At 41.9% G+C, this 11,387-nt stretch overlaps 1 non-coding gene across 1 annotated transcript; it reads right to left on the bottom strand.

Moving 5' to 3' along the window:
• Nucleotides 1–6,738: 6,738 nt before the first annotated feature.
• Nucleotides 6,739–6,842, bottom strand: LOC130943157 (small nucleolar RNA R71). The gene has a single exon (XR_009071688.1). It is a non-coding gene; the product is annotated as a small nucleolar RNA R71 (small nucleolar RNA).
• Between the last annotated feature and the right edge of the window lie 4,545 nt (nucleotides 6,843–11,387).

The following is an 11,387-nucleotide window of genomic DNA, read 5'->3' as shown; positions in this document are numbered from 1 at the left end:
CTACAACAGAAACACACAACAAAACAAGGGAGTCCAGCCAATCGTACATCCCCTCGGGAACTCTGGACGACATCTCTACAATATTATTGCAAGAAGACATGAGGCCAACTAATCCTACAAAGTAAGAAAAGAAAATAAGGTTACTACAAACATCTCGGACAAAGGGAAAACATAACTCGGTCAACACTTCTCAGAAGATGAAACCACGAAAAGGAAAACCCCAAGACTCAAACCCAAGTCCTGGGGCATCCTTTGGAGGCAGCAACAAAGCAAGGTTTCCAGAAATACTCTACAGATCACATCCCAGTATTTCTCAAAAAGAATTCAAAACAACAAGCACTTTTCATCAAAAGAAAACACAGCAAATCATTACAAGCCTACCAAGCAAAAAACACTCCCAAGCATCGAGCACAAGACCATTAAAGGAGCAACCTTTTTTCAAAGATCAGACAGGAAGCAATCTCCAAAAATGAAAAACAGATGCAGATTTCGTACTAGTATCAAAAACGACCAGAAGCAACAGTAAAAACTTAGAAAGCCTCAAAATTCCAAGAAAACCCACAGGAAAAGCATATCGCAGCAAACAGGTAAATATAAGATCGCAAAAAAGATACAACCTTTCAAACATGCAAAACCAGAACTTCACCAAAATTAAAGATGAAGCTACGAAAAAGCGAGATAAGCTAGTACCAACTTGGAAAGAGCAGCGAGCTTCAATGAAAACCAAAGGAGGAAGACGAAATTTGGGAACGCGAACAAGAATAATGTCGCAGGAAATACAAAGACCCCAAGCTCCAACACCAAATGACGCCGCAACGAAAGGAAAGCAGAAATGCAAAACGAAAAACAGAGAGTGGAGAGAACTAAGAAAAGAAGTTACGAAAGAGCAAAAGGAGAGAAACCATTTTTTGGTTTTCAAAATCCAAAGTAAAGAGCCTAAGGGAAACAGGGCAATTAATGCTCAAAATTAAAAGCATTAAACCCTCGCACGTTCCCAAAAAAGCGCCGGAATAGAAGCGCGCATTTTTTTTTAAAAAAGAAAACGTTCTACATTCAAAGCTTCTACAAAGGAATCGACAAAATGCTTGAGTTCGGCTTCACTAAAGAAGGACCGAAGTCAAGGACTCGACCTCAAAAAGAAGACCGAGCTCAAGCAGGGGCACTGTTCATACCCTGGGTCGAGCTGACCGACCCGGGAGGTTCGACAGACAAAGCAACCGACCTCTTCAGGTCAGGACAACCCGACCTCTTCCCAAAGAGCTCGGTCAAGTCCCCAGAAAGCCCAAAGAAGGGCCCAAATAGAGGAACACGCCCCAAATCCTAAGGCAGCCCAAGCCTACAGAAAGAAGGGCGGTTCCCTTAAAAGATAAAGATGACCTCACTTAAAGATAAGATAAAGATAAGATAAGATAACTAACTTATCTTATCCACAGAAGGCCACATCTCACCATTATAAATACACTGGAGCACCCAGGTATAACTCATACTCTGATTCTACTCAATACCTGTTTAATACCCATGCTAACTTAAGCATCGGAGTCTCTTGCAGGTACCCCCACCCTCCGGTGACGAAGGATCAGCACCATCACCAAGTCCTACAAGTCGGACACACCAGCTCCGGCCGCTATACACCTGCCGGATACGTCGGCTCCGACCAACACAGAAGATCTCGACCGAGATCGACCTACAATTTCAGGTAACCCTCGAAGTCAGCTAGGTATTGTGATTTGATGGTTGCCTGTGCCTCGTACTGCAGGTCGAACTCGGACAACTCGATTGCCCATTGTAGAATTCTTCCTGCTAGGTCTGTTTTTTGCAATATTCCTTTTATGGGCTGGTTGGTTCGAACTTTGATGGTGTGTGCTTGGAAGTACGGGCGAAGTCGTCGTGACGTAAGTATCAGAGTGTAGGTGAACTTCTCTATTTTCTGGTAGTTCAGCTCTGACCCCTGTAGTGCTTTACTAATGAAGTAGACGGGTTGTTGTCCCCCTTCGTCTTCTCTAATTAATGCTGAGGCTATTGCCTGACTTCCTACTGCGAGGTACAGTATGAGTGGTTCTCCCTCTCGTGGTCGAGATAGGATGGGGTGCTGTTCCAAGAATTCTTTAAAGTCTCAGAAGGCTTGCTCGCATTCCGTTGTCCACTCGAAGTTCTTTCCCTTCCTTAAGGTAGCGTAGAAGGGGAGGGACCTTATTGCTGACCCTGCTAGGAATCTGAGCAAGGCTGCCAATCTCCCATTGAGTTGTTGTACCTCTTTGACGCAGGTTGGACTTTTCATGTTGAGTATGGCCTGGCATTTATCTGGATTTACCTCGATTCCTCTTTGTGTGAGCATAAAGCCCAAAAATTTACCTGCTTCCACTGTGAAGGTGCATTTAGCTGGGTTGAGTCGCATGTTGTGCTTCCGTATGGTGTCGAATACTTGAACCAAGTCGGTTAGTAATGTTTTCTCACTTTGTGTCTTTATCAACATGTCGTCCACACAGACCTCCATGATTTTTCCGATGTGGTTTGAGAAGACTTTATTCATTAGCCTTTGATAAGTGGCTCCCGCATTTTTAAGGCCAAAAGGCATTACGATGTAGCAATAATTCGCTTTTGGTGTGAGAAACGAGGTTTTTTCTTGATCCGGTGGATACATTGGGATCTGGTTGTACCCTGAGTATGCGTCCATGAACGAGAGATACTTATATCCTGATGAGGCATCTACTAGAGCGTCGATGCTTGGGAGTGGATAAGGGTCTTTTGGGCAGGCTTTGTTGAGGTCGGTGTAGTCAGTGCACATTCGCCACTTCCCAATTGACTTTTTTACCAAGACGACATTTGCTAGCCATAGTGGGTATTTAACTTCTCTTATGAATCCTGCCTCTAGTAATGCTTGTACTTGTTCTTCTACAGCCTGAGACCGTTCTGGCCCTAGTTTTCTTCGTCTTTATTGTACCGGCCGAGATCCCGGGTAGACTGCCAGCTTGTGGCTCATTAGTTCGGGATCTATGCCTGGTGATGAGCGGATAATTTGTACCCTTTTTGGCATTGTTTTTAGTATGTTTTTAGTATCTTTTAGTTAGTTTTTATTATATTTTTATTATTTTTTAGCTAAAATTCACTTTTCTGGACTTTACTATGAGTTTGTGTGTTTTTCTGTGATTTCAGGTATTTTCTGGCTGAAATTGAGGGATCTGAGCAAAAATCTGATCCAGAGACTCAAAAGGACTGCAGATGCTGTTGGATTCTGACCTCCTTGCACTCGAAGTGGAGTTTCCGGAGCTACAGAAGCCCAATTGGCGCGTTCTCAACGGCGTTGGAAAGTAGACATCCTGGGCTTTCCAGCAATATATGATAGTCCATACTTTGTCCAAGATTTGATGGCCCAAACCGGCGTTCAAAGTCACCTACAGAAATTCCAGCGTTAAACGCCGGAACTGGCACCTAAATGGGAGTTAAACGCCCAAACTGGCATAAAAGCTGGCGTTTAACTCCAAGAAGAGTCTCTACACGAAAATGCTTCATTGCTCAGCCCAAGCACACACCAAGTGGGCCCGGAAGTGGATTTTTATGTCATTTACTCATCTTTGTACACCTTAGGCTACTAGTTTTCTATAAGTAGGACCTTTTACTATTGTATTTGACATCTTGGGATTATTTTAGATCCTTTGATCATCTTTGGACATCTAGTTCTTAGATCATTTGGGAGGCTGGCCTCACGGCCATGCCTAGACCTTGTTCTTATGTATTTTTAACGGTGGAGTTTCTACACACCATAGATTAAGGTGTGGAGCTCTGCTGTACCTTGAGTATTAATGCAATTACTATTGTTCTTCTATTCAATTCCGCTTGTTCTTTGTCCAAGATATCACTTGTTCTTCAACTTGATGAATGTGATGATCCGTGACACTCATCATCATTCTCACTTATGAACAAAGTGATTGACAACCACTCTGTTCTACAAGCAACAAGGCTCTAGTGTTTATCTCTTGGATTCCTGATACACGATGCATGGTTGATCGCCTGACAACCGAGTGCTCGCCTGACAAACGAGCCAGCCATTCCGTGAGATCAGAGTCTTCGTGGTATAGGCGAGAACTGATGGCGGCATTCAAGAGAATCCGGAAGGTCTAACCTTGTCTGTGGTATTCTGAGTAGGATTCAATGATTGAATGACTGTGACGTGCTTCAAACTCCTAGCAGGCGGGGCATTAGTGACAGACGCAAAAGGATCGATGGATTCTATTCCGGCCTGACCGAGAACCGACAACTGATTAGCCATATGCTGTGACAGAGCATAGGAACATTTTCACTGAGAGGATGGGAGGTAGCCACTGACAACGGTGAAACCCTTGCATAAGCTTGCCATGGAAAGGAGTAAGAAGGATTGGATGAAGACAGTAGGAAAGCAGAGAGACGGAAGGGAAGGCATCTTCATTCGCTTATCTGAAGCTCTCACCAATGATATACATAAGTATCTCTATCTTTATCTTTATGCTTTATTCGTTTATCACTATACCCATTTGAGTCTGCCTGACTGAGATTTACAAGGTGACCATAGCTTGCTTCATACCAACAATCTCCGTGGGATCGACCCTTACTCACGTAAGGTTTATTACTTGGACGACCCAGTGCACTTGCTGGTTAGTTGTGCGAAGTTGTGTTTATGCCATGGTATTGAGCACCAAGTCTTTGGAGCCATTACCGGGGATTGTTTTGTGTAAAAGTAGTGATCACAATTTCGTGCACCAAGTTTTTGGCGCCGTTGCCGGGGATTGTTCTTGTGTATGGACAACTGACGGTTCATCTTGTTGCTTAGATTAGGTATTTTTTTTTTCAGAGTTCTTAAAATTGAATTCTAGTGTTTCATGGTGATCTGTTGAAATCTGGCTGGCTGTGAAGCCATGTCTAATCTTATTGGACCGAGCTTTCAACTGATCATCACAATGGCTTGTTGATTTCTATCAATCTTGCTATTGGAGCAATGATCTGCTAAGGCTTGGCTGGCCATTGGCCATGTCTAGTGTTTTGGACCGAAGCTTTCTTTGAAAGCTTGGCTGGCTGTGAAGCCATGTCTAATTCCTGGACCGGAGTCTTAGGCTAACATTGCATGATTCCTGGAATTCTCATTAAGAATTTTGATACTTTTATTTTCTATTTCCATATAATTTTCGAAAAAAAAAGCACAAAAAAAAAAATTTACAAAATCATAAAAACCAAAAATATTTTATGTTTCTTGTTTAAGTCTAGTGTCTAATCTTAAGTTTGGTGTTTTGCATGCCTTGTTTATTTGATCTTGGTTCTATTTTCAAGTCAATAGTACAGGGGACTGAAGATTCAGAACATGCAGTAGAGGAATTACACAGAAAAACTGGGCGTTCAAAACGCCCAGTGAAGAAGGACAGACTGGCGTTTAAACGCCAACCAGGGTACCTGGTTGGGCGTTTAACGCCCAAAAAGGTAGCATTTTGGGCGTTAAACGCCAGAATGGATACCATTCTGGGCGTTTAACGCCAGGATGGCACAAGGGGGAGGATTTTGTTTTTCAAATCAATTTTTTTCAAGCTTTCAAAGTTTTTCAAAATCAAATCTTTTTCAAATCATATCTTTTCAATCAAATGTTTTCAAAATCAATTTCTTTCTTTGTTTAAAGATACTTACTAACAATTAATGATTTGATTGAACATTTCAAGTATGTTGCCTTTTCTGTTGAGGAAGGTTTAATGTTTGAATCATATCTTTTCTTGTTAGGCAAGTCATTAATTTTTAAAAAAATCAAATCTTTTTTAAAATTGTTTTTAAATCATATCTTCTCAATCACATCTTTTTAAAACCATAACTTTTCAATCATATCTTTTTAATCACATCTTTTTCAAAATAAATTTTTAATCAAATCTTTTTAATTTCTAATTTCAAAATCTTTTTCAAAAATCACTTGATTTCTTTTCCACTTTGAGTTTTCGAAAATCATCAATCAATTATTCAAAATGTTTTCAAAATCTCTTTGATTAATTTTCGAAAACTCTCTTCCCCTCTTCTCACATCCTTCTATTTATGGAGTATCACTCCTTCTTAATGCACAATTCGAACTCTATCTAATCAAGTTCGAATTCTTCTACCTCTTTCTTCTATTTTTCTTTTCCTCTGACACCTCAAGGAATCTCTATACTGTGACATAGAGGATTCCACATTTTCTTGTTCTCTTCTCTTTCATATGAGCAGGAGCAGAGACAAAGGCATTCTTGTTGAAGCTGACCCTGAACCTGAAAGGACCTTGAAGCGAAAGCTAAGAGAAGCTAAGGCACAACTCTCTGTTGAGGACCTGACCGAATTCTTCAAAGAAGAAGAACCCATGGCAGCCGAAAACAACAACAATGCCAACAATGCAAGGAAGGTGCTGGGTGACTTTACTGCACCTACTCCCGACTTCTATGGGAGAAGCATCTCTATCCCTGCCATTGGAGCAAACAACTTTGAGCTTAAGCCTCAATTAGTTTCTCTAATGCAACAGAATTGTTCCATGGACTTCCATTGGAAGATCCTCATCAGTTTTTAGCTGAATTCTTGCAAATCTGTGACACAGTCAAGACTAATGGGGTTGACCCTGAGGTCTACAGACTGATGCTATTCCCTTTTGCTGTAAGAGACAGAGCTAGAATATGGTTGGACTCTCAACCTAAAGAAAGCCTGGACTCTTGGGAAAAGCTAGTCAATGCCTTCTTGGCAAAGTTCTTTCCACCTTAAAAATTGAGTAAGCTTAGAGTGGAAGTCCAAACCTTCAGACAGAAGGATGGAGAATCCCTCTATGAAGCTTGGGAAAGATACAAACAATTGATCAGAAAATGTCCATCTGACATGCTTTCTGAATGGAGCATCATAGGTATTTTCTATGATGGTCTCTCTGAACTATCCAAGATATCTTTAGACAGCTCTGCTGGAGGATCTCTTCATCTGAAGAAGACGCCCACAGAGGCTCAAGAGCTTATTGAAATGGTTGCAAATAACCAATTCATGTACACTTCTGAAAGGAATCCTGTGAACAATGGGACAAGCCAGAAGAAAGAAGTTCTTGAGATTGACACTCTGAATGCCATATTGGCTCAGAATAAAATATTGACTCAACAAGTCAATTTGATTTCTCAAAGTCTGTCTGGAATGCAAAATGCACCAAGTAGTACTAAGGATGCTTCATCTAAGGAAGAAGCCTATGATCCTGAGAACCCTTCAATGGAAGAGGTGAATTACCTAGGAGAACCCTATGGAAACACCTATAATTCTTCATGGAGAAATCATCCAAATTTCTCATGGAAGAATCAAGAGAGACCTCAACAAGGTTTCAACAACAATAATGGTGGAAGAAACAGGTTTAGCAATGGCAAGCCTTTTCCATCATCTTCTCAGCAACAGACAGAGAATTCTAAGCAGAACCCCTCTGACTTAGCAACCATGGTCTCTGATCTAATCAAAACCACTCAAAGTTTCATGACTGAAACAAGGCCCTCCATTAGGAATTTGGAGGCACAAGTGGGACAGCTGAGCAAGAAAGTTACTGAACTCCCTCCAAGTACTCTTCCAAGCAATACAGAAGAAAATCCAAAAGGAGAGTGCAAGGTCATCAACATGGCCGAATTTGGAGAGGAAGAAGAGGCAGTGAACGCCACTGAGGAAGACCTCAATGGGCGTGCACTGACCTCCAATGGGTTCCCTAATGAGGAACCATGGGAATCTGAGGCTTAAAATGAGACCATAGAGATTCCATTGGACTTACTTCTGCCATTCATGAGCTCTGATGAGTATTCTTCCTCTGAAGAGGATGAGTATATCACTGAAGAGCAAGTTGCTAAATACCTTGGAGCAATCATGAAGCTAAATGACAAGTTATTTGGAAATGAGACTTGGGAGGATGAACCTCCTTTGCTCACCAAAGAACTGGATGACTTGTCTAGGCAGAAATTACCTCAAAAGAAACAAGATCCTGGGAAGTTTTCAATACCTTGTACCATAGGCACCATGACCTTCAAGAAGGCTCTGTGTGACTTAGGGTCAAGTGTAAACCTCATGCCTCTCTCTGTAATGGAGAATCTAGGGATCTTTGAGGTACAAGCTGCAAGAATCTCACTAGAGATGGCAGACAACTCAAGAAAACAAGCCTATGGACTTGTAGAGAATGTTTTGGTTAAGATTGAAGACCATTACATCCCTACTGATTTCATAGTCCTAGAAACTGGGAAGTGCATGGATGAAAACATCATCCTTGGCAGACCCTTCCTAGCCACAGCAAAGGCTGTGATTGATGTTGATGGAGGTGAACTGATCATTCAAGTGAATGAAGAATCCTTTGTGTTTAAGGCTCAAGGATATCCCTCTGTCACCATGGAGAGGAAGCATGAAGAGCTTCTCTCAAATCAGAGACAAGCAGAGCCCTCACAGTCAAACTCTAAGTTTGGTGTTGGGAGGCCACAACCAAACTCTAAGTTTGGTGTTGAACCCCCACATTCAAACTCTAAGTTTGGTGTTGGGAGGTTCCAACATTGCTCTGAGTATCTGTGAGGCTCCATGAGAGCCCTCTGTCAAGCTACTGACATTAAAGAAGCGCTTGTTGGGAGGCAACCCAATGTTATATTTTATCTATTTTCTTTTGCTATTTTATTTTATTTTGTAGGTTGATGATCATGAGAAGTCACAAAATCAATTGAAAAAGCAAAAACAGAATGAAAAACAGGAAGAAAAACAACACACCCTGGAGGAAGATGTTGCTGGCGTTTAAACGCCAGTGAGGTTAGCAGTTGGGCGTTTAACGCCCAGTCTGGCACCATTCTGGGCGTTTAACGCCAGAAAGGGGCACCAGACTGGCGTTAAACGCCAGAAAAGGGCAAGAACCTGGCGTTAAACGCCAGGAATGGGCACCAGCCCGGCGTTTAACGCCAGAAATGGCTCAAAACGTGATTTTGAATGCCATTTGGTGCAGGGATGACTTTTCCTTGACACCACATGATCTGTGGACCCCACAGGATCCCCACCAACCCCACCACTCTCTCTATCTTCTTCACCCATTCACCAATCACCTCAATACCTCTTCCCTAAAAACCCTTCACCTATCAAACCCCATCTTTCTCTTCACCACTCACATCCATCCTTCGTAAAACCCCACCTACCTCACCCTTCAAATTCAAATCACTTTCCCTCCCAAACCCACCCATAATGGCCGAACCCTACCCCCCTCTCCTATATAAACCCTTCTTCACCCCTTCATTTTCACACAACCTAAACACCACTTCTCCCCCTCTTTGGCCGAATACAAAGCCATTCCCTTCTTCCTCATTTCTTCTTCTTCTACTCTCTTCTTTCTTCTTTTGCTCGAGGACGAGCAAACCTTTTAAGTTTGGTGTGGTAAAAGCATTGCTTTTTGTTTTTCCATAACCATTTATGGCATCCAAGGCCGGAGAAACCTCTAGAAAGAGGAAAGGGAAGGCAAAAGCTTCCACCTCCGAGTCATGGGAGATGGATAGATTCATCTCAAGGGTGCATCAAGACCACTTCTATGAAGTTGTGACCTTGAAGAAGGTGATCCCCGAGGTCCCCTTTTCACTCAAAAAGGGTGAATATCCGGTGATCCGACATGAGATCCGAAGAAGAGGTTGGGAAGTGCTTACCAACCCCATTCAACAAGTCGGAATCTTGATGGTTCAAGAGTTCTATGCCAATGCATGGATCACCAAGAACCATGATCAAAGTGTGAACCCGGATCCAAAGAATTATCTTACAATGGTTCGGGGGAAATACTTGGATTTTAGTCCGGAAAATGTAAGGTTAGCATTCAACTTGCCCATGATGCAAGGAGATGAACATCCTTACACTAGAAGGGTCAACTTTGATCAAAGGTTGGACCAAGTCCTCACAGTCATATGTGAAGAGGGCGCACAATGGAAGAGAGATTCAAGAGGGAAGCCGGTTCAATTGAGAAGGCATGACCTCAAGCCTGTGGCTAGAGGATGGTTGGAGTTTATCCAACGCTCAATCATTCCCACTAGCAACCGGTCCGAAGTTACTCTAGACCGGGCCATCATGATTCATAGCATCATGATTGGAGAAGAAGTGGAAGTTCATGAGGTCATAGCTCAAGAACTCTACAAGGTGGCGGACAAGTCTTCCACCTTGGCAAGGTTAGCCTTTCCTCATCTCATTTGTCACCTCTGTTATTCAGTGGGAGTTGACATAGAAGGAGACACCCCCATTGATGAGGACAAGCCCATCACCAAGAAAAGGATGGAGCAAACAAGAGACCCCTCTCATCATGAGATCCCTGAGATACCTCAAGGGATGCACTTTCCTCCACAAGACTATTGGGAGCAAATTAACACCTCCCTAGGAGAATTGAGTTCCAACATGGGACAACTAAGGGTGGAGCACCAAGAACACTCCATTCTCCTCCATGAAATCAGAGAAGATCAAAGAATCATGAGAGAGGAGCAACAAAGACAAGGAAGAGACATTGAGGAGCTCAAGCACTCCATAAGACCTTCAAGAGGAAGAACAAGCCGCCATCACTAAGGTGGACCCGTTCTTTAATCTCCTTGTTCTTTAATTTTCTGTTTTTCGAAAATTATGCTTTATGTTTATCTATGTTGTGTCTTATGATCATTAGTGTCTTAGGGTCTATGCCTTAAAGTTATGAATGTCCTATGAATCCATCACCTTTCTTAAGAACTGTTCTTAATTGAAAAAGAAAAGAATTGCATGAATTTTGAATTTTATAACAGTTTAATTATTTTGATGTGGTGGCAACACTTTTGTTCTATGAATGTATGCTTGAACAGTGCATATGTCTTTTGAATTTGTGGTTCATGAATGTTGGCTCTTGAAAGAATGATGAAAAAGGAGACATGTTACTGAGGATCTGAAAAATCATAAAAATGATTCTTGAAGCAAGAAAAAGCAGTGAAAAAAAAAAGGGGGGGAGCAAGCGAAAAAAATAACGAAAAAGAAAGAAAAAGAGAGAAATAAAGTTGTGATCCAAGGCAATAACAGTGTGCTTAAGAACCCTGGACACCTCTAATTGGGGACTCTAGCAAGGCTAAGTCACAATCTGAAAAGGTTCACCCAATTATGTGTCTGTGGCATGTATGTATCCGGTGGTAATACTGGAAGACAGAGTGCTTTGGGCCACGGCCAAGACTCAATAAGTAGCTGTGTTCAAGAATCATCATACTTAACTAGGAGAATCAATAACACTATCTGGATTCTGAGTTCCTAAAGAAGCCAATCATTCTGAGTTCCAAAGGATAAAGTGAGATGCCAAAACTATTCAGAGGCAAAAAGCTAAAAGCCCCGCTCATCTAATTAATACTGATCTTCATAGATGTTTTTGGAGTTCATTGCATATTCTCTTCTTTTTTATCCTA

Source organism: Arachis stenosperma, chromosome 7 (assembly GCF_014773155.1).
Source record: "Arachis stenosperma cultivar V10309 chromosome 7, arast.V10309.gnm1.PFL2, whole genome shotgun sequence".
In the NCBI taxonomy this organism is placed as follows: Eukaryota; Viridiplantae; Streptophyta; class Magnoliopsida; order Fabales; family Fabaceae; genus Arachis; species Arachis stenosperma.
The sequence above is the reverse complement of the archived record's forward strand: the minus strand, read 5'-3'. Positions and strand labels throughout refer to the sequence as shown.